The 18859-nt window shown below is 44.3% G+C and overlaps 2 protein-coding genes and 1 long non-coding RNA gene across 12 annotated transcripts in view; 1 reads left to right on the forward strand and 2 right to left on the reverse strand.

Annotated features, from left to right (window-relative positions):
- The window catches only part of LOC112668863 (cystatin-9-like), a 1128704-nt gene that overhangs the window by 717578 nt on the left and 392267 nt on the right, over positions 1-18859 (reverse strand). The window lies entirely within an intron of this gene.
- The window catches only part of SYNDIG1 (synapse differentiation inducing 1), a 188225-nt gene that overhangs the window by 33320 nt on the left and 136046 nt on the right, over positions 1-18859 (forward strand). The gene's annotated exons all lie outside the window — the stretch shown is intronic.
- LOC112668860 (uncharacterized) overlaps positions 1-18859 on the reverse strand; it is a 45674-nt gene that overhangs the window by 7364 nt on the left and 19451 nt on the right. For all 3 annotated transcript variants that reach the window (XR_004808488.2, XR_004808485.2, XR_003141928.3), the window contains 2 exons: positions 12087-12291; positions 10904-11021 (listed from right to left, as the gene is read on the reverse strand). This is a non-coding gene — a long non-coding RNA (uncharacterized LOC112668860). The remainder of the gene's footprint in view (positions 1-10903; positions 11022-12086; positions 12292-18859) is intronic.

Consider the following 18859-nt stretch of genomic DNA (forward strand, 5'->3'; position numbering starts at 1 on the left):
CCTCTGCTGGAAAAGGGGCTGTGAGCTCCCACTCCATCCTGATGGCATGCTGAGCCCAGGAGAATCGTGAAGAAGTAAAGCCAGTGCTGCTGTCATCACGGACCTGATGAACACTCATGCTCCTAACTAGACTGGTTGAGAGCAGGCCCAAATGGGTGACCTCATGACCTAGTATGCCTAGTGTCCCTCTGGTCACTGCCCTTCCCATGCCCAGAAGTGGCCAGTCTGGATGATAAATCATGAACATACCAGAGTCAAGCAAATGCTCAGGGTATGAAGTAAAAGTAGAAGAAGAGGCATCTCAAAAAGTGTGGGCTTGTACCTCTCAGAAAGACTTAGCTTTTTTTTTTTTTTTTTCATCAACTGTTGAGCATTTTTATGTGCCGAGCTCTGTTCTGGGTACATAGGATACAGTAGGTCAGACAAGGTCTCAGCTATCATGGAGTGCACACTCCCTTGGAGCAGGTAGAGAATCAGGTACAAAAAACAAGTAGGTGCAGAAAACAAACACGTTTTAGACTGTGGTAAGTGATCTGAAGAATAGAAGTTCAAGTGACAGGTTGACTGGGGAGACTGGACCATTGTCCAGTAGTCAGGGGCAGCATCTTTAAGAAAATGGTTTTGGAGCTAAGATCATGAAATAAGAAGGATCCAACTATGCCAAGGTATGTGCAAAGGATCCAGGCACCAATGCAAAGGCTGTGGCATTGGACCCAACCAGAAGCAAACAAGTATAATGAGAGTAGGTGCCAAGGGGCCAGTGGTATGGGTGCTGCTGTTGGAGAATCTCCAAGAGCAAGGAGTAAAGAAATAAGAAATGGGCCAGGGGCAACTGGCAGAGGCTGGATTGTGCAGGATTTCAGGTCAGGCTGACAGGTTTGGATTTTATTCTAAATACATACTGGGAGAGCCCCTTGGTGGCTCAGTTGGTTAAGCTTCAGCTCAAGTCATGATCCTAGGATCCCAAGTCACGCATTGGTATCCCTGCTCAGTGGGGAATCTGCTTCTTCCTCTTCCCCTCCTGCCTGCTCATGGGCACCCTCACTCTCTTTCAAATAAATAAATAAATAAATAAATAAATAAATAAATAAAATCTTTAAATAAATAAAATCTTTAAATAAATAAATACACATGGAGGCCCTTGTAGGCTATAAGCAGAGGAAGGAGATGGGCTGGTTAGCATTTCTAGGGCCATCTTGCTGTGCTCAGAGAGCACTGGACATAAAGCCGCAAGGGGACTCTGGTAGAGGGTGACTGACCTGGTCCAAATAGGGAACAGCTGTGGGTGAGCAGGATGCTAGGGATGCTGGGGATGGGTGGGGTAGGATTGGGCTGCAGTACATGTCTTTCCATTCCCTACGCTGACTGATTCCCTGTGGAGTAATGACAGTGAGGTTGCGTGTGTTCCCAGGAGCAGGATAAGATACACTGCTTTCCTCTAAGACATACCAGACTGACCATGCAAACCTTAAATGGTGCTGGTCACAGTTGGAGTAAACACTAGAGAATGCCCCTCTGTTACAATGCCAGTGGGAGTTTATTTGGACAAAACTAGAACCAAATCCAGGGACTTGAGCCACACTTGCTTTAAACATAAAATGAATAATGTAATACTGAGGATGAGGGGATTCAGTCAAGAACACATTGGTAGTGTGCGAACTCCCCAGGCTGATGGTAACTGCCTGGCAAAGGGGATTGTTACTATTTTTATATTAAAAAGCTGTTAGGTTTAACTGCATGTTGCAGGAGCAGCATGACAGGAATCCTGTCTCCTCCATTTGTGAATTTTAAGGTAAGCTTGTCAATTTCTGCCCAAATGCCAGCTGGAATGTGATGGGACTTTGTTGAATCTGTAGGTCAGTTTGAGGATTATTGCCATTTTAGCAATGTTGTTTTCCAGTTCACAAACACAGGACACCTTTCTGTTTATTTAACTCTTATATGTCTTTTCTTTCAAGACATCTTATAGCTTTTGGTGTGGAAGTTTACATGTCTTTTGTATTCCTGAGAATTTTATTCTTCTGGATTCTGAAAGTGTGACGTTTTCAATAATGGAGTGAGTGTTGGCACCCAACAGACCTGGGTGTAAATTCTGGCTCTGTTAACTGACTAGTGTTGCCCCTTGGGCAAGATACCAATGTCCTCTGAACATCTGTTTCCTCATCTGCAAAGCAGGTGTCCCAGTTCATTCTTGCTGGGGCAGGCAAGCTGATCACCTCAGGTAAGGCACACAGCACAGTGCTAGCAAATATTAGTTGTATTTCTTCCTTTATTAAATCTGCAGTAAGGCCTGTTATTGTTCCACATGTGACATCTTGTTTACGTGTGCTGTATCAAAATACTGCCAGCATGGTTAGGGGACAAACACCTGCCTACTTTTGTATGTTAGACATTTAAAAATGTTTTTCACCCTTCTTTTTCTTCAGTGTTATAATTTTTACCTATTTCTAATTCTTTATTTCTCCCTCTCAAAAAAAAATCCCCTTGAGTTTCTTTGACCTATATCCAGCTTTTGTGGGCTTATTAAAGAGTTCTATCTTTCCAAAGTCGCACTAATGCAATTCACTTCATTTAATGTCTCATTACCAGCCCATATGTTCTTAGAAGCATGGAATTTTATCAGAATTCTTCTTTTCTTCTATATTTAAATATATTTTATCATATTTAATATGTGAAGTGATTGATGCCCAGCCCCTGTAAATCAAGCAAGCTTTCTTCCCCTTCTTTTAATTTAGTCTTTCTCTTGTGCAAGGATTGACCACCTGGCCTTGCAAAGACACGCTGTCTTCCCATGTGCACCACACTGCACACACCACAGTGAGGTGTGTGCTCCACTGGCACTCAGTTGGATGGTTTGGAAAAGCAAAACCTCCTTAGGAACTTTGGGTCTCTTTTCCAAAGTTAAATAGAAACTGGGGCTTTTAATCAACACTGGGGACTGTTGCTGTTAGACAGAAAACCCATGAGCTAGTGAAGAATGTCAGCAGCAGGAGCAGACATGCCGTGTTTGGCTAACAACTCTATGGAGAATTTTAAGATCATATGCCATGCTGATTTTAAATGTGACATGTGCATTCACTTCTGCTACAGGTAAAATGATGGCTAAGTACTATCAGAAACGGCTCTCCCAACCTGCACTGTCGAAATCTGTTTTTTCATTGGAAAGAGTACACGCTGTTGTATGGGGTGGAATTTGTCCTCAGCCTGATGCCCTAACAGGTTATTGAAATAAACAGCTAATGCACCTGGCAGCCCAGGTGGCTCAGCGGTTTAGTGCCGCCTTAAGTCCGGTACAGATCCTGGAGACGTGGGATCGGGTCCCATGTTGGGTTCCCTGCATGGGGCCTGTTTCTCCTCTATCTCTCTCTCATAAATAAATAAATAAAATCTGGAGGAGGGGCATGATGGTGGAAGAGTAGGGTCCCCAAATCACCTGTCCCCACCAAATTACCTAGAAAACCTTCAAATTATCCTGAAAATCTACGAATTAGATTTAAAGAGATTTAAAGAGATTTAAAGAGAGACCAGCTGGAATGCTACAGTGAGAAGAGTTCGCGCTTCTATCAAGGTAGGAAAACGGGGAAAGAAGAAATAAAGAAGCAAAAGGCCTCCAAGGGGGAGGGGCCTGCGAGGAGCTGGACTGAGGCCGGGGCGAGTGTCCCCAGGACAGGAGAGCCCCGTCCCGGAGGAGCAGGAGCTGCACCGACCTTCCCGGGCAGAAAGGGGCTCGCAGGGGGTTGGAGCAGGACCCAGGAGCGTGGGGATGCCCTCGGGCTCCCGGGGACACTAACAGACACCTGCGCCCCGGGAGAGCGCGCCGAGCTCCCTAAGGGCTGCAGCGCGCACGGGGGGACCCGGAGCAGCTCGGGGGGGCTCGGGGGCGGCTCCGCGGAGGGGGCTGCGGGGCGGGAGCAGCTCGGGGGGCTCGGGGGCGGCTCCGCGGAGGGGGCTGCGGGGCGGGAGCAGCTCGGGGGGGCTCGGGGGCGGCTCCGGGAGGGGGCTGCGGGGCGGGAGCAGCTCGGGGGGCTCGGGGGCGGCTCCGCGGAGGGGGCTGCGGGGCGGGAGCAGCTCGGGGGGGCTCGGGGGCGGCTCCGCGGAAGGGGCTGCGGGGCGGGAGCGCGAATCCAACAGCGCAGGCCCCGGAGCACAGGGCACCGGGATACAGCCCAGATCCGGCCTCCCCCGGGACAGGCAGAGGCCGGGAGGGCCCAGGACAGCGAGGACGCTCCTGCCCCGAGCTGAGCAGATCAGCGACCCCGCCCCGGAGCCTCCAGGCCCTGCAGACGGAGAGCTCCTGGAGCTACTGCGGGGCTGACTCCAGGGCTCCAGAGCTGGCCCCGCCACTGCGGTGGTTCCTCCTGGGGCCTCACGGGGTAAACAGCCCCCACTGAGCCTCACAGTGGCCTCACCAGATAAGCAGCTTAAACATTACTAAGCGAGCCCTGCACCAGGCAGGGGCTGAGCAGCTCCCCCAAGTACTAACACCTGAAAATCACAACAGGCCCCTCCCCCAGAAGACCAGCTAGAAGGACAAGTTCCAGGGGAAGCCAAGGGACTTAAAGTATACAGAATCAGAAGATACTCCCCTGTGTTTATTTTTCTTTTGTTTTTTTTTTATTTGTTTGCGTCCCCCACCCCCTTTTTTCCCTTTCTTTTTCTTTCTCTTTTTCTTCTCTTGTTTTTCTTCCTTTTTACTTTCTTCTTTTTCTCTTTTCTTTCCTTCTTTCTCTCCTCTCTTTTTCTCCGTTTCCCAATACAACTTGTTTTTGGCCACTCTACACTGAGCAAAATGACTAGAAGGAAAAACTCACCTCAAAAGAAAGAATCAGAAACAGTCCTCTCTCCCACAGAGTTACAAAATCTGGATTACCATTCAATGTCAGAAAGCCAATTCAGAAGCACTATTATACAGCTACTGGTGGCTCTAGAAAAAAGCGTAAAGGACTCAAGAGACTTCATGACTGCAGAATTTAGATCCAATCAGGCAGAAAGTAAAAATCAATTGAATAAGATGCAATCCAAACTAGAAGTCCTAACGACGAGGGTTAACGAGGTGGAAGAACGAGTGAGTGACATAGAAGACAAGTTGATGGCAAAGAGGGAAACTGAGGAAAAAAGAGACAGACAATTAAAAGACCATGAAGACAGATTAAGGGAAATAAACGACGGCCTGAGGAAGAAAAACCTACATTTAATTGGGGTTCCCAAGGGCGCTGAAAGGGACAGAGGGCCAGAATATGTATTTGAACAAATCCTAGCTGAAAATTTTTCTAATCTGGGAAGGGAAACAGGCATTCAGATCCAGGAAATAGAGAGATTCCCCCCCTAAAATCAATAAAAACCATTCAACCCCTCGACATTTAATAGTGAAGCTTGCAAATTCCAAAGATAAAGAGAAGATCCTTAAAGCAGCAAGAGACAAGAAATCCCTGACTTTTATGGGGAGGAGTACTAGGGTGACAGCAGACCTCTCCACAGAGACCTGGCAGGCCAGAAAGGGCTGGCAGGATATATTCAGGGTCCTAAATGAGAAGAACATGCGACCAAGATTACTTTATCCAGCAAGGCTCTCATTCAGAATGGAAGGAGAGATAAAGAGCTTCCAAGACAGGCAGCAACTGAAAGAATATGTGACCTCCAAACCAGCTCTGCAAGAAATTTTAAGGGGGACTCTTAAAATTCCCTTTAAGAAGAAGTTCAGTGGAACAATCCACAAAAACAAGGACTGAATAGATATCATGATGACACTAAACTCATACCTTTCAATAGTAACTCTGAACGTGAACGGGCTTAATGACCCCATCAAAAGGTGCAGGGTGTAAGACTGGATAAAAAAGCAGGACCCATCTATTTGCTGTCTACAAAAAACTCATTTTAGACAGAAGGATATCTACAGCCTGAAAATAAAAGGTTGGAGAACCATTTACCATTCGAATGGTCCTCAAAAGAAAGCAGGGGTAGCCATCCTTATATCAGATAAACTAAAATTTACCCCGAAGACTGTAGTGAGAGATGAAGAGGGACACTATATCATACTTAAAGGATCTATCCAACAAGAGGACTTAACAATCCTCAATATATATGCCCCGAATATGGGAGCTGCCAAATATTTAATCAATTAATAACCAAAGTGAAGAAATACTTAGATAATAATACACTTATTCTTGGTGACTTCAATCTAGCTCTTTCTACACTCGATAGGTCTTCTAAGCACAACATCTCCAAAGAAACGAGAGCTTTAAATGATACACTGGACCAGATGGATTTCACAGATATCTACAGAACTTTACATCCAAATCAACTGAATAAACATTCTTCTCAATTGCACCTGGAACTTTCTCCAGAATAGACCACATACTGGGTCACAAATCGGGTCTGAACCGATACCAAAAGATTGAGATCGTCCCCTGCATATTCTCAGACAATAACGCCTTGAAATTAGAACTAAATCACAACAAGAAGTTTGGAAGGACCTCAAACACATGGAGGTTAAGGACCATCCTGCCTAAAGATGAAAGGGTCAACCAGGAAATTAAGGAAGAATTAAAAAGATGCATGAAAACTAATGAGAATGAAGATACAACAATTCAAAATCTTTACGATGCAGCAAAAGCAGTCCTGAGGGGGAAATACATCACCATACAAGCATCCATTCAAAAACTGGAAAGAACTCAAATACAAAAGCTAACCTTACACATAAAGGAGCTAGAGAAAAACCAGCAAATAGATCCTACACCCAGGAGAAAGAGAGTTAATAAAGATTCGAGCAGAACTCAACGAAATCGAGACCAGAAGAACTGTGGAACAGATCAACAGAACCAGGAGTTGGTTCTTTGAAAGAATTAATAAGATAGGTAAACCATTAGCCAGCCTTATTAAAAAGAAGAGAGAGAAGACTCAAATTAATAAAATCATGAATGAGAAAGGAGAGATCACTACCAACACCCAGGAAATACAAGCAATTTTAAAAACATTATGAACAGCTATACACCAATAAATTAGGCAATCTAGAAGAAATGGACGCATTCCTGGAAAGCCACAAACTACCAAAACTGGAACAGGAAGAAATAGAAAACCTGAACAGGCCAATAACCAGGGAGGAAATTGAAGCAGTCATCAAAAACCTCCCAAGACACAAAAGTCCAGGGCCAGATGGCTTCCCTGGGGAATTCTATCCAACGTTTAAAGAAGAAACCATACCTATCCTACTAAAGCTGTTGGAAAGATAGAAAGAGATGGAGTACTTCCAAATTCGTTCTATGAGGCCAGCATCACCTTAATTCCAAAACCAGACAAAGACCCCACCAAAAAGGAGAATTACAGACCAATATCCCTGATGAACATGGATGCAAAAATTCTCAGCAAGATACTAGCCAATAGGATCCAAGAGTACATTAAGAAAATTATTCACCATGACCAAGTACGATTTATCCCCGGGACACAAGGGTGGTTCAACACTTGTAAAACAATCAGTGTGATTCTATCAGCAAGAGAAAAACCAAGAACCATATGATCCTCTCATTATATGCAGAGAAAGCATTTGACAAAATACAGCATCCATTCCTGATTAAAACTCTTCAGAGTGTAGGGATAGAGGGAACATTCCTCGACATCTTAAAAGCCATCTACGAAAAGCCCACAGCAAATATCATTCTCAATGGGGAAGCACTGGGAGCCTTTCCCCTAAGATCAGGAACAAGACAGGGATGTCCACTCTCACCACTGCTGTTCAACATAGTACTGGAAGTCCTAGCCTCAGCAATCAGACAACAAAAAGACATTAAAGGCATTCAAATTGGCAAAGAAGAAGTCAAACTCTCCCTCTTTGCAGATGACATGATACTCTACATAGAAAACCCAAAAGTCTCCACCCCAAGATTGCTAGAACTCATACAGCAATTTGGTAGCGTGGCAGGATACAAAATCAATGCCCAGAAGTCAGTGGCATTTCTATACACTAACAACGAGACTGAAGAAAGAGAAATTAAGGAGTCAATCCCATTTACAATTGCATCCAAAAGCATAAGATACCTAGGAATAAACCTAACCAAAGAGGTAAAGGATCTATACCCTAAACGCTACAGAACACTTCTGAAAGAAATTGAGGAAGACACAAAGAGATGGAAAAATATTCCATGCTCATGGATTGGCAGAATTAATATTGTGAAAATGTCAATGTTACCCAGGGCAATGTACACGTTTAATGCAATCCCTATCAAAATACCATGGACTTTCTTCAGAGAGTTAGAACAAATGGAACTGGAGGGTATTATGCTGAGTGAAATAAGTCAATCAGAGAAGGACAAATATTAAATGTTTTCAGTCATTTGGGGAATATAAATAATAGGAAAGGGAATAGAAGGGAAGGGAGAAAAATGGGTAGGAAATATCAGAAAGGGCAACAGAACATGAAGACTCCTAACTCTGGGAAACGAACTAGGGGTGGTGGAAGGGAAGGACGGCGGGGGTGGGGGTGAATGATTGATGGGCACTGGGGGGGCACTTGAGAGGATGAGCACTGGGTGTTATTCTGTATGTTGGTAAATTGAACACCAATAAAAAATAAATTCATTAAAAATAAATAAATAAATTAATTAATTAATTTAAAAAATCTAAAAAACTAAAGCAGCTAATGCTCTCACTGCCTCCTTGCGAGGTGCTGTTCACTGTGGTGACATCACAACCTAGATCCTGAAGGAGTGCGTTGATGAGCATGAGCATTACCCTGTTAGGGAAAGATGGAGGCCTTCCTGATCTGATTCATAGGCATGCATGGTCTGAATAGGAACAAAGGAATGAGTTTTCTCACACGTGGGGACTCAGGTTTATTTTCAGGTGGAAGTGAAGGTTAATGGGCTCACTTCCAGTGCCCACCTCTGCTGCCCTGAGCAAGGCCGCAGTGAGAGGCCATATGAGCACGTGAGAACTGCCCATGTAAAATGACCTGGCGTGGCATAAACCTTTATTCCACTTGGTGTTATTAGAAATCACATGTAAAGGACGGATTGGTACTGGTCCAGATTTATGAGCTTTGCAGAGAATCTTAACCATGCAAACAGTAGTGTGTGTACAGGCAGGGGTTGCTCACTGATGAGAGAGAAACAAGGGAAAGAAGCGTTTCTGATAGAGCCAAGAGTGACCCCTCTCCTGTCATTTAAGAAAATCTCTAGAACAAGGTGCAAATCTTTACATATGGTTGAAAATATATTAAAAGCTGATTTCTGATAATCAGCTGAGGGAACAGGGATAATAGATGCCTCATGAATTGTGCCATTAATTTTAATGATTCTGAGCAAAGCATGTTCCTAATACAAATAGCTGCCATTAGAAATGCCACTGTCACTCCCACTGCATGCCCAGTCCTCTCCTGAGGTCAGGCAGGAAGTCAGATGGCCAGCATGTATCAGGAAAGGAAGACCACAAGGACCAGCAAGCCCTCCTTTCACCGTCTGGACTGAGGAGCCAGTGGAGGAGCTCATCTCTGGGCAGACAGAAGATGAGCTCGGGCTGCGTGTCATCCCTGACCTCCAGGAGTATTTCAGCTTGCCCATTAGAGCTCACAAATGGCCTTATGTTTAATTTTTTTTAAAGATTTTATTCATTTATTTGAGAGAGCAAGAGTGGGGGGGGCAGAAGGAGAAGGAGAAGCAGACTTCCTGCTGAGCAGGGGGGAGGGGCAGAGGGAGAAGGAGAAGCAGACTCCCCACTGAGCAGGGAGCTGGATGCTGGGCTCAATCCCTGGACCCCAGGAGCATCTGAGCCCAAGGCAGATGCTTAACTGAGTCACTCAGGTGCCCCACAAATGGCATTTTAAAAGATGCCAAATGGTGACTGTAATGTTTTGTTAGAAATGAACAAATACTGCTTGAAGATCTTAATGCAACTATAATAAATACAATTAGAATAAAATGCCAGAAAAACTAGAAATACCTCATATGCTACAAAAAAGGGAGAGCCAGCACCTTCCTTTCCTCCAAGTTCTTAATCCCTTTTCTGTGAATTTTCATGGAATGTTGGGCTATTTGGGCATTTCTGTGTCAATTTAGAGAATCTGATGTTTCTAGTTGGCAAAAAAAAAAGCAAATACTCTTCTTTTTGTCTCTGTCTTGATTGAGGCAATGTGTCCCCTTCCTATTATTTATAGTGCTTTGATGTCCAGCTCTAACACATGCTTACTTAAAGCACAGCTTTTAAAATGCTGATCATATCAGACCTGTCTGTCAGAGCATCAGCACTGACCCAGAGGACCACGTGACAAAGAATATGGGGTCTCTACTCAGAAGTCTGTGCCGTGGGAGATCTGTTGCCCATAAAGCAAAATGAATCATGGCTCATGATTTGATGCTGACAGTTAGAACCCGTCTCCAGACCCAAGTGGGAGCTGGGGGGAGCCAAGGGAGGATTTTCTAATTATTGAAGGTAAATTGAAAACAACGGAAGCAGGTTGCTTACCACCTCTATAAACATTTTTTAAAAATGGAAAAAATGGGATTTCCTCAAACTAGCAAGAATCTGAAATAATTTGAAGCTTTTAGGAAAAGAAATATATCTATTTATTTACTAATCTAGGTATGTAACATATTTGCATATTTCATATATTTGATTATGTTGTAAATTCTGTTTTGTACTTTATATAACGGTATGTGCTTTGCTCTGAAAACTGTACTTCTACAGATGCTATATTAAGACCCTTGAAAGTCCTTATCCCATTGCCCTATGGGTGAATGTTTTTTGTCCCCCCAGAATTCCTGTGTTGAAGCCCTAGCCCTCAATGTATTTTGAGATGGAGCCTTTGGGAGGTAAGATTAGTTGAGGTCATGAGTGTGGGGTCCTTATGAGGGGATCAGTACCTTATAACAAGAGTAAGGGAGAGAACTGTTGTTGTTTCCCCATGGGTACGCACCTGGGAAAGGCTACATGAGGACAGAGGGAGAAAGAGGCCTTCTGCTAGTCAGGAAGAAGACCCACGCCAGAAAGCAAATCATCCAGCACCTTGACCTTGGACTTCCCAGGCTTCAGAACTGTAAGAAAATAAATGTCTGCTGTTTAAGCTGTTAATCTGTGTTTTTTGATGGTAGCCCAAGAGGACTTTCCAATACCTACAGTACACTGGCCCTGGGTTGTAGCTAAGGTGTCATATATGTGACACTGCTGAGAAGTAGCAACTCATGGAGGCTTTTCCCACCCATTTGCTGGATCCCATTTATTTGGGCCCTAAGCTAAGCTGTGCACAGCTAAGCTGCTGCATGGCCTACTGTTTCTGATGGGAGGTAGTATGGAGCAGAGGCTGGGGTAGGGGTTTGGAGGCCAGTCAGGCTGGGTTCAAATCCTAGTTTTGCCACTTGTTATCTGTGTGGCCGTCAGACCTGACTTTACCTCTCTGTACCTCAGCATCCTCTTCTGGAAATGGTGGTAGTAATAATAAGGACCATTTTACAGGATACAGTTGTGACATACGGAACTAGGGGATGCTTGGTCCATGTTGCTTCTGATATTATCCATCCCTCACACTATAGACTGTACCTTATGAAGCTAAAGAGAATTTCACTCATCGTGTCTCATCCAGGTGTACCTTCTGCACACTTACCTCTACAGGCCCAAAACTCCTTACAGGCTAACACCTCCAACTTTCTACCAGTTTCCTAATAGTGAGTGGAAGATCATTCAGCCTATCCCAGGGCAAGCTGCAAGGGCTAGAGAGTGAATGCCCTGGAATCAGCTCTTGACCAGTGATGGACAGGGAGTTGGTGTACATATGCCCCAGTTCCCTTGCCCCTCACATCAGACTATTCTGAATGCAATGTTTGACATAGTCTCTCAGACTTCCCAGAAAGATTGAGCCCTAGCTGCCTGCAGCAGAAACTGGCTTTATAATAGCACACACTTTCTTGGCTTCTCTCTGTTCCCTGCCTTACTCACCACTACCTGTCCAGCGCTTCCTGGAACCACCCCCAAAATAAATGATTTTTATTCCAGTCCTTCCAGGGCTGCTAATAGCATGTATTGGGCACCACTGTGGACATAGGAATCGTATAGCTTTATTGAAATGATCAGTTGTTCTGTATATGTGCTTCCTTTCTGCTTACCAAATGAGTTCTGTCCCAGGACCAGCAGGAAGCAGGGACTGATGTGTCACCCTGGGAGACAGTGTCACGTGACTTTGCTCATGCATTGGTGCTGCTCCAATTCACAACCTCTTCAGGGTGAGTCACAACCCAGGCACACACAAGAGTGAATCTCAGGGAGAGAGAATCTCTCTGGATCCTCAAAATTAATGTTCCTTTGTAGAATCTAATAGGAAAGAATGTGACTTTGAAACATTCATTTGAACTTGGTAGCTATCTTAATGACTTTTAAGAGGGTCATTCCCTCTTCCATGGATGTATCATCGAAAATCTCTTAAAAACAGACTAATTTGATGGGCAGCCTGGGTGGCTCAGTGGTTTAGCGCCACCTTCAGCCCAAGGCCTGATCCTGGAGATTGTGGAATCGAGTCCCACGTGGGGCTCCCTGCATGGGGCCTGCTTCTCCCTCTGCCTATGTCTCTGCCTCTCTCTCTCTTTCTCTGTATCTCTCATGAATAAATAAATAAAATCTTTAAAAAAAAAGAGAACATACTAATTTGCTTTCCCAGATCAAATGCATATCCACCACAGTGCATTGCCATCTGGCTTCTGATCAGAAAGGTGTGAAGGCCTGTAGGTCTGTCTTCTGGCCATAAAGGTAATATAAAAGATCATTGAAGTAAGGTAGCATACTAGCAACCATGTTATAAAGTGTCATCAGACCTATGTTTCTGATGTATCTAGAAAGCATCTTCAAGAGAGTTTTATCTGTGGGCAGCCCAGGTGGCTCAGCGGTTTAGCACTGCCGTCAGCCCAGGGTGTGATTCTGGAGACCTAGGATCGAGTCCCATGTCAGGCTCCCTGCATGGAGCCTGCTTCTCGCTCTGCCTGTGTCTCTGCCTCTCTTTCTCTCTGTGTCTCTCATGAATAAATAAATAAAATCTTTAATTAAAAAAGAGTTTTATCTGTAATTATATTTATTCTACTTTAAATTCTGACTAGTTAAGAACTTCATTGGATATGGACTTATACAAAATTATGCTCAATGCTCATTTGGAAGTCATAGCATTAAGCATATTACACTTGTTTTCCAAATTTCAAAGGTCCTTCATCCCAGATATGTGAATGGTCCTTTGCCCCAGATTCATGGTCAGGTCTCAGAAGCTGTGGTCAAGTGAGGCTGGTGAGCAAGCCAGGGCCTCTTCCCTTCCTCTCACTGGCTCCTTTCTGAGAATGGTGGGAGAAGGCTGGCTTCTCCTGCTAGAAAAAGGGCTGCTGATATATGGAAATCTACATCAGGAGTGGGTTGCTAACAAATGGTATTTATCACCCAGGGCATGACAAAGACATGTGGCAATATAACAAGATGGGGTAACCAGCCAATTAAATACATAGGTGATGCTAACAAGGTGAAGGGAAAGATTAGGGGTAAAATTAAATAAAACCAGGGGAGAGGTCAGTACTCTAAATATATATTTTGATGTCCAGAACTGGCTGTAAGCTCACCAGCAGCAATGCAAAGAGGGAGACACAATCAGCAACATGACTCACAGTGTCCAAGTGGTAAAAATAGATCAAGGACTCATGAGAAGCTCATCTATTTCTGTTCCCGAGATGAGATGTGAAGTTCTCATTGAAGCAACACTGCACTGCAATAAGCAGCATCCCCCAAAATACCCCACTGGGAATACCTCCCCCAATTCTCCAGTCTCACTTACCCTGCTTTAGCTTTTTCATGACCCTTATCTACATAGATAATTAAATTCATGGTCTGTATCCCATTCTTAGGTATACCATAAGCTTGGCAAGGACAAAGGGCCCTGGCTGGCTCCCTGACGTACCCCCGACATGGATACAGCATCTGTTACAGGGCAAGTGGTCAGTGTGTATTTGTTGAATAATTGGATTGAAGAAATTTCATGTCATCAGGATTTTTCCTTACAAAGTGGATCCGTGGGATTGAATGAGGGCAGTTCTATGCTCTGCAGACATTCATGGTGTGTGGGTCTCTGATGGCTTGTTTCAGTGCACTGTACATTGTGGTGTATCTCATCCAAGGATCAAATAGATGACATATGTAATAGACCATTAATAACAAAAAAATGTTTAAAGAAGCCAATTGAAAGAAAATGGGGGATAGTGGAGATTGAGACAAATGGAAGAGACCCCCGCAAGCTGGGCTGGGCAACAATCAGCCAACCTGTGTGCTGGCCAGCCCTAACCTTGGCTGTGGGTCTCTGTCTACGGCTGTAAGGCTCCTGGTGAGCTGGGTCCTAGGGTTTATTGCATGGAAATTCTTAGCTTTCAGTTTTCTTAAGGGTAGATCAAGCTCTAAACTTGAAGTCTATAGTTCATAAAGACTAACTTTCACTTCAAAGTAGTAAAAGAAAGGCAGTGGGGGCCAACAGAAAGTTGGGGATGGAAGTGGAGCCAAGGTGGGGATGGAGGTAGAAAGGCAGGGGTTGGTTTATGCTGGGTCTCCTAAGGTACACTAAGGTCTTTGGGGCACACCATAGGAGCAGTGTCACTGAAGGAATGTATATAGGGGTGTCACAAAATTGATCACATAGCTGAAAGACCCCTATGCTGTTGCATAGCAATGGCTGTCAGGGAAGATCTAGGATATGTTGAGATGGTCTGGGTGAAAGATGGTAATAGTTTGATACAGGATGACAAGGGAGATGAGTGGAAGAATCAGCAAGACTTGTCCATGGCATGATTTTGAGGAGGTAGTGATAACAAAGAGCTTCAAGGTTTGGGACTCGGACAGGTAGTGATTCACAGACACAGGGTGAGGTGAAGGACCAGCCAAGGGTTTGGTGCTCTCAGTCTGATGCTTTTGAAAGGTTCCAGTGGGGATTCTAGGGATCTGGTGGTTATTGGCACACAGGTGGTATTTGGCACCGTGGATGACAAGGATACTGATGAGTGAGACAAGATTTAAATCCAACATTTGAATGCTGGACAGAGAAGAATTACCTGGTAGAGACTATGTTGGAAGACCTGAAGAGGGAGCAGGAAACACAGGAGACAGGGCAGCTAGAGAAGCCATGGGCAAAATTATCTGGAGAAGGAAGTTGCCAAGGGGTCATGTGTTTCTGAAAGTCAAGCATTGTGAGGTGTGAATGTATCTTCTTGACTCACTGACATTTAGGCCATGGGTTCTCTCAGTGGAATGGTGGGGAGGGAACCATATTGGTTCCTATACACTCCTGCCCCAGATCTGCCCTCTTCACTTAACCTTGAAGCTAAATTAGGTAGATTTGAGGTATCCAAATTAGTTTCTTATACCATGGGATTGATTTTTCAGTGACACTGCAACATTTTTAATAAAACTTAAATTAAGTAGAATCCCAAGTGGCCTCCATGCACATTTGTGGTTTCATACAGTATTCTATCCACCAGGTTAAGGTGTGTCTGCTGATGGCAGAATAAAGCATCCTCCTGAGGACACCAGAAATAGACACCACAGCATAGTGAGGCCAGGGCTTATTGAGGTGATCGAAATCCCAACACAGGACCTAAGAGGCTAGACCTTACCCTGTAGCACTTGAAGCAAGTTTTTAAGTGTGTGGATAGTAACATATAATTAAAAGTTTCACCATTTCTCAATGGCTTCCCTCTCTATATCCTGCTGAATGTCATGGCCCAGCCAGAAGCCAGCTTCAGAACAACATTGCTACAGGGAGATTATTTTTTTAACCAGTCCAGAATAAGTGCCCCAGCATGGCAGAAATAAAAGAGACCTATGATATAATCTTAATGCTGACCATGAAGCCTGGGGTATAATTTAGTCCCTCCATACCCTCAATTTATCCCATTGTTTCAATTTGCCACCACCTAGTTCCATTCATCAGTAACCTCCAGGAGGAGTTTTCCATCTAGGTTGATGCAGCTGTGGCTGGAAGCACACCTAGTGAGAGGTCTGTCTTCTAGACATCCCTATCTTTATCAGGTTTTGAGACCAAGGATACATGGAATAAGGTAAAGTGAAACCTTTACCCAAAACATGCCATGTGTCCAAACAGCACACTCTCATACCCAGAAAGAAAAAATGCAAGTGAAGTGGTACATCCAAGTCATCAGCAAACCAAGCCAGCTTTGAAAGAAAGAAATCTCTTTGAAGACCTGGAGAATGTGACAGCTGTCCTCCTGATGCCACTAGAGTGGCCAATGTCCTGGTATATAGTCACCCTTTTTCTCCTTGAAAGCTAGAGAAACGAGGTCTCAAACTATAAACTTTCCAAAATCCAAGTCTCTGGAAGTCACATAATATGAATACGCACCAGGAAAGGCCTTCATCTGGAAGCTGCAGTCTCAGTCTGGCCTTATTGCTGCAGAGGATCTGTGTCCAGCAATCCAGAAACTTTCCTCACCTAAACCAAAATGCCTGCTTTTTCATTCTGGCTTGTTTAAAGTCGGCTATGCTGTGATTTTCAGGGCAGTGGCTCTTCCTCAACTTACTGAGCCAAATGAGCATGGCCCACAGCAGACCACACAGTTCCCAGAACTGACAGAGATTGTACATTGTCACCCAGGTCTCATGGGAGGGGCAGATGCAAGTCTACCAAGCAAGGAGAACAGCTGGGTAGGGGGCGAGGCAGCCTGCAGCGTGGCCCCTCATCCAGTCCAGAGGAGAAATTGGGCTAATAGACCCTAGGACAAGAGTTTGTGTGTATGTGGCTTTCTTGAGAAATGACTCAGCAGAGAGTGGAAAAGTCAGCAAGAAAGGGAGAGCAATTGATAGCTCTATGTCCAGAGTCACCACCGGCACAGGTGAGTGGTAGCTGGGGTCAGTCTTGCTGGGTGAGTTCTAGGAGATGGAATAGGACCTCTTCAGAGTTCTGACACCTACAGTCCAGGCATGGTATATTTATTCTCCACCTCTTCGTCCACAGTGGCTGAGGCTGCTCCTAGGGGTACGGACTTCCTCCCGAGTTCACCAAGCATGTGGACCAAGACCAGTACCTTACATTGCCTGCAGTAGGGTACATCAGGGCAATGCTGTGGGGGGTGTGCTGAGAGTGTACAGGCAGGGACCATCAGCATCTACAACACCAGAAATGCCTCAACTTTTTTCAATTCATCATTTATATTCCCGAGTGGTTCTCGAGGGAGGAGCGAATGAATAATAGTATCACTTTACTCCTGGATGGTGAAAGCCCAGGCTTTTCTGGGAGATGCTGTTGGAGCTCACTGCTTAAGCTCTTCCTTTGCATGAAGGCCTATTCCTAGCCCATCTCTGGGCACCAGCAGGAATCCAAACCTTGCCATGGTTGGACTGGTGTGAGCATGGGGGCATAGGGGCCCAGAGGGATGCACCTCCAGGCCCACAAGGAAGTGCCTATTCAACACACAAGAGAGGTGTGAGTGAGGCTGTGGATTCCTCCTATGGCTTCTGAGGACTTCTCCAATGGAGAAAAGAGAGAGAGAAACATTAGCAGGTGTGAGCAGGTTACCTGCAGCCTGGCCAAGCCTTCTCCACCATCCTAACAGGAGAGAAGCAGTGTGCGCTGGCCTCTTTTGGCCGTCTCGCTCCTCCTTGTCCAAGATATGCTGTGGGCAGTTTGCCCAGAATGTGGATCCCACACAAGGAGCTCGTTGCCAAGAAAGTCCAGGTCGATGGTTAGAAGGTGCACTGTTCCCACAGATCCAAGAACCGCTAAGCAGGAGGTAAGTCAGCAGGCAGCTGTGCTCCCTCATAAGGACCTCAGCACCAAGGAGCCACTTGGGCACAAGTAGAGGGAAGGATCTGGATCTCCTCAGGGCACTTAATGTGTGCTTAAAAAAAACAGCAAAAAAGGAAAAAACTGCGGGAGAGGAGGAGGGGATAAAGAAAGGTGGGAGAAAGTGAAGACATTAACACAATAGTAACAATGGGTGAGTAGAAAGTTAAAATTAAGGGGGATAATATTTAAATGTCAGATAATTTAAAAGCTCTAATGAAGGAAAAGGTTTATGAAATAAAAGAGATTTAAAATAAATGTTAAAAAAAATCCATTGAACCAACAAAAGGGAAAACCCAGAAGTTAAAGATTGTAGACGGGATGAGCACTGGGTGTTATTCTGTATGTTGGCAAATTGAACACCAATAAAAAATAAATTTATCAATCAATAACTAAATAAATAAATAAATAAAATCTTAAAAAAATAAAGTAAAAGCAAAAACCAAATGAGGAAGTAAATGTTAAAACAAGACTAAGAATTAGGAACTAAATACATATAGTTCTTCAAAATAGTAAAAAAGGTATAGTTGCTCCGGCTCCCAGCCCACCTGCCCCACAGGCACACAGTGGAATAATTGTGAGAATTGAAGGAGGGAAGAAGTAAATAGATGAAGAAGTAAGGAGCCCAAAGATTAAATTAAGATTATTGCTATCAGGTCAATAAGAAATAAAAACTCAATTGTCCAGATGCCAAGTCCTGCAACAGAATGAATTCATAGTGATTTAAGAAACTAACAGAGTGTAAAAAGACCATAAATAAAATATATGAAGGGTTTCATTGGCTTGATGTGTAAATCTCTTTGGAGTATGTTTCCTGTATGATGTCCTTGGGTCCCCATAATTTTTGCAGAAACCCTGGTACAGACATCTGTCATTTAGAGTTTACAACCTGATGTTCTATAGGTATATTTTATTTATTTCCTAGACAGATTCAAGGGATGTGTGCACACACATGTGCACGTGTACACACACACACACACACACTTCAATTGTCATTTTAAAATATAGATCCTAGTTTCTCTTGAACTCTATTCTTTTCTTCTCCCTCAACTTATTAAAGATGTATTC

The sequence above is a fragment of the Canis lupus genome, chromosome 23 (genome assembly GCF_003254725.2).
Source record: "Canis lupus dingo isolate Sandy chromosome 23, ASM325472v2, whole genome shotgun sequence".
Lineage (NCBI taxonomy): Eukaryota > Metazoa > Chordata > Mammalia > Carnivora > Canidae > Canis > Canis lupus.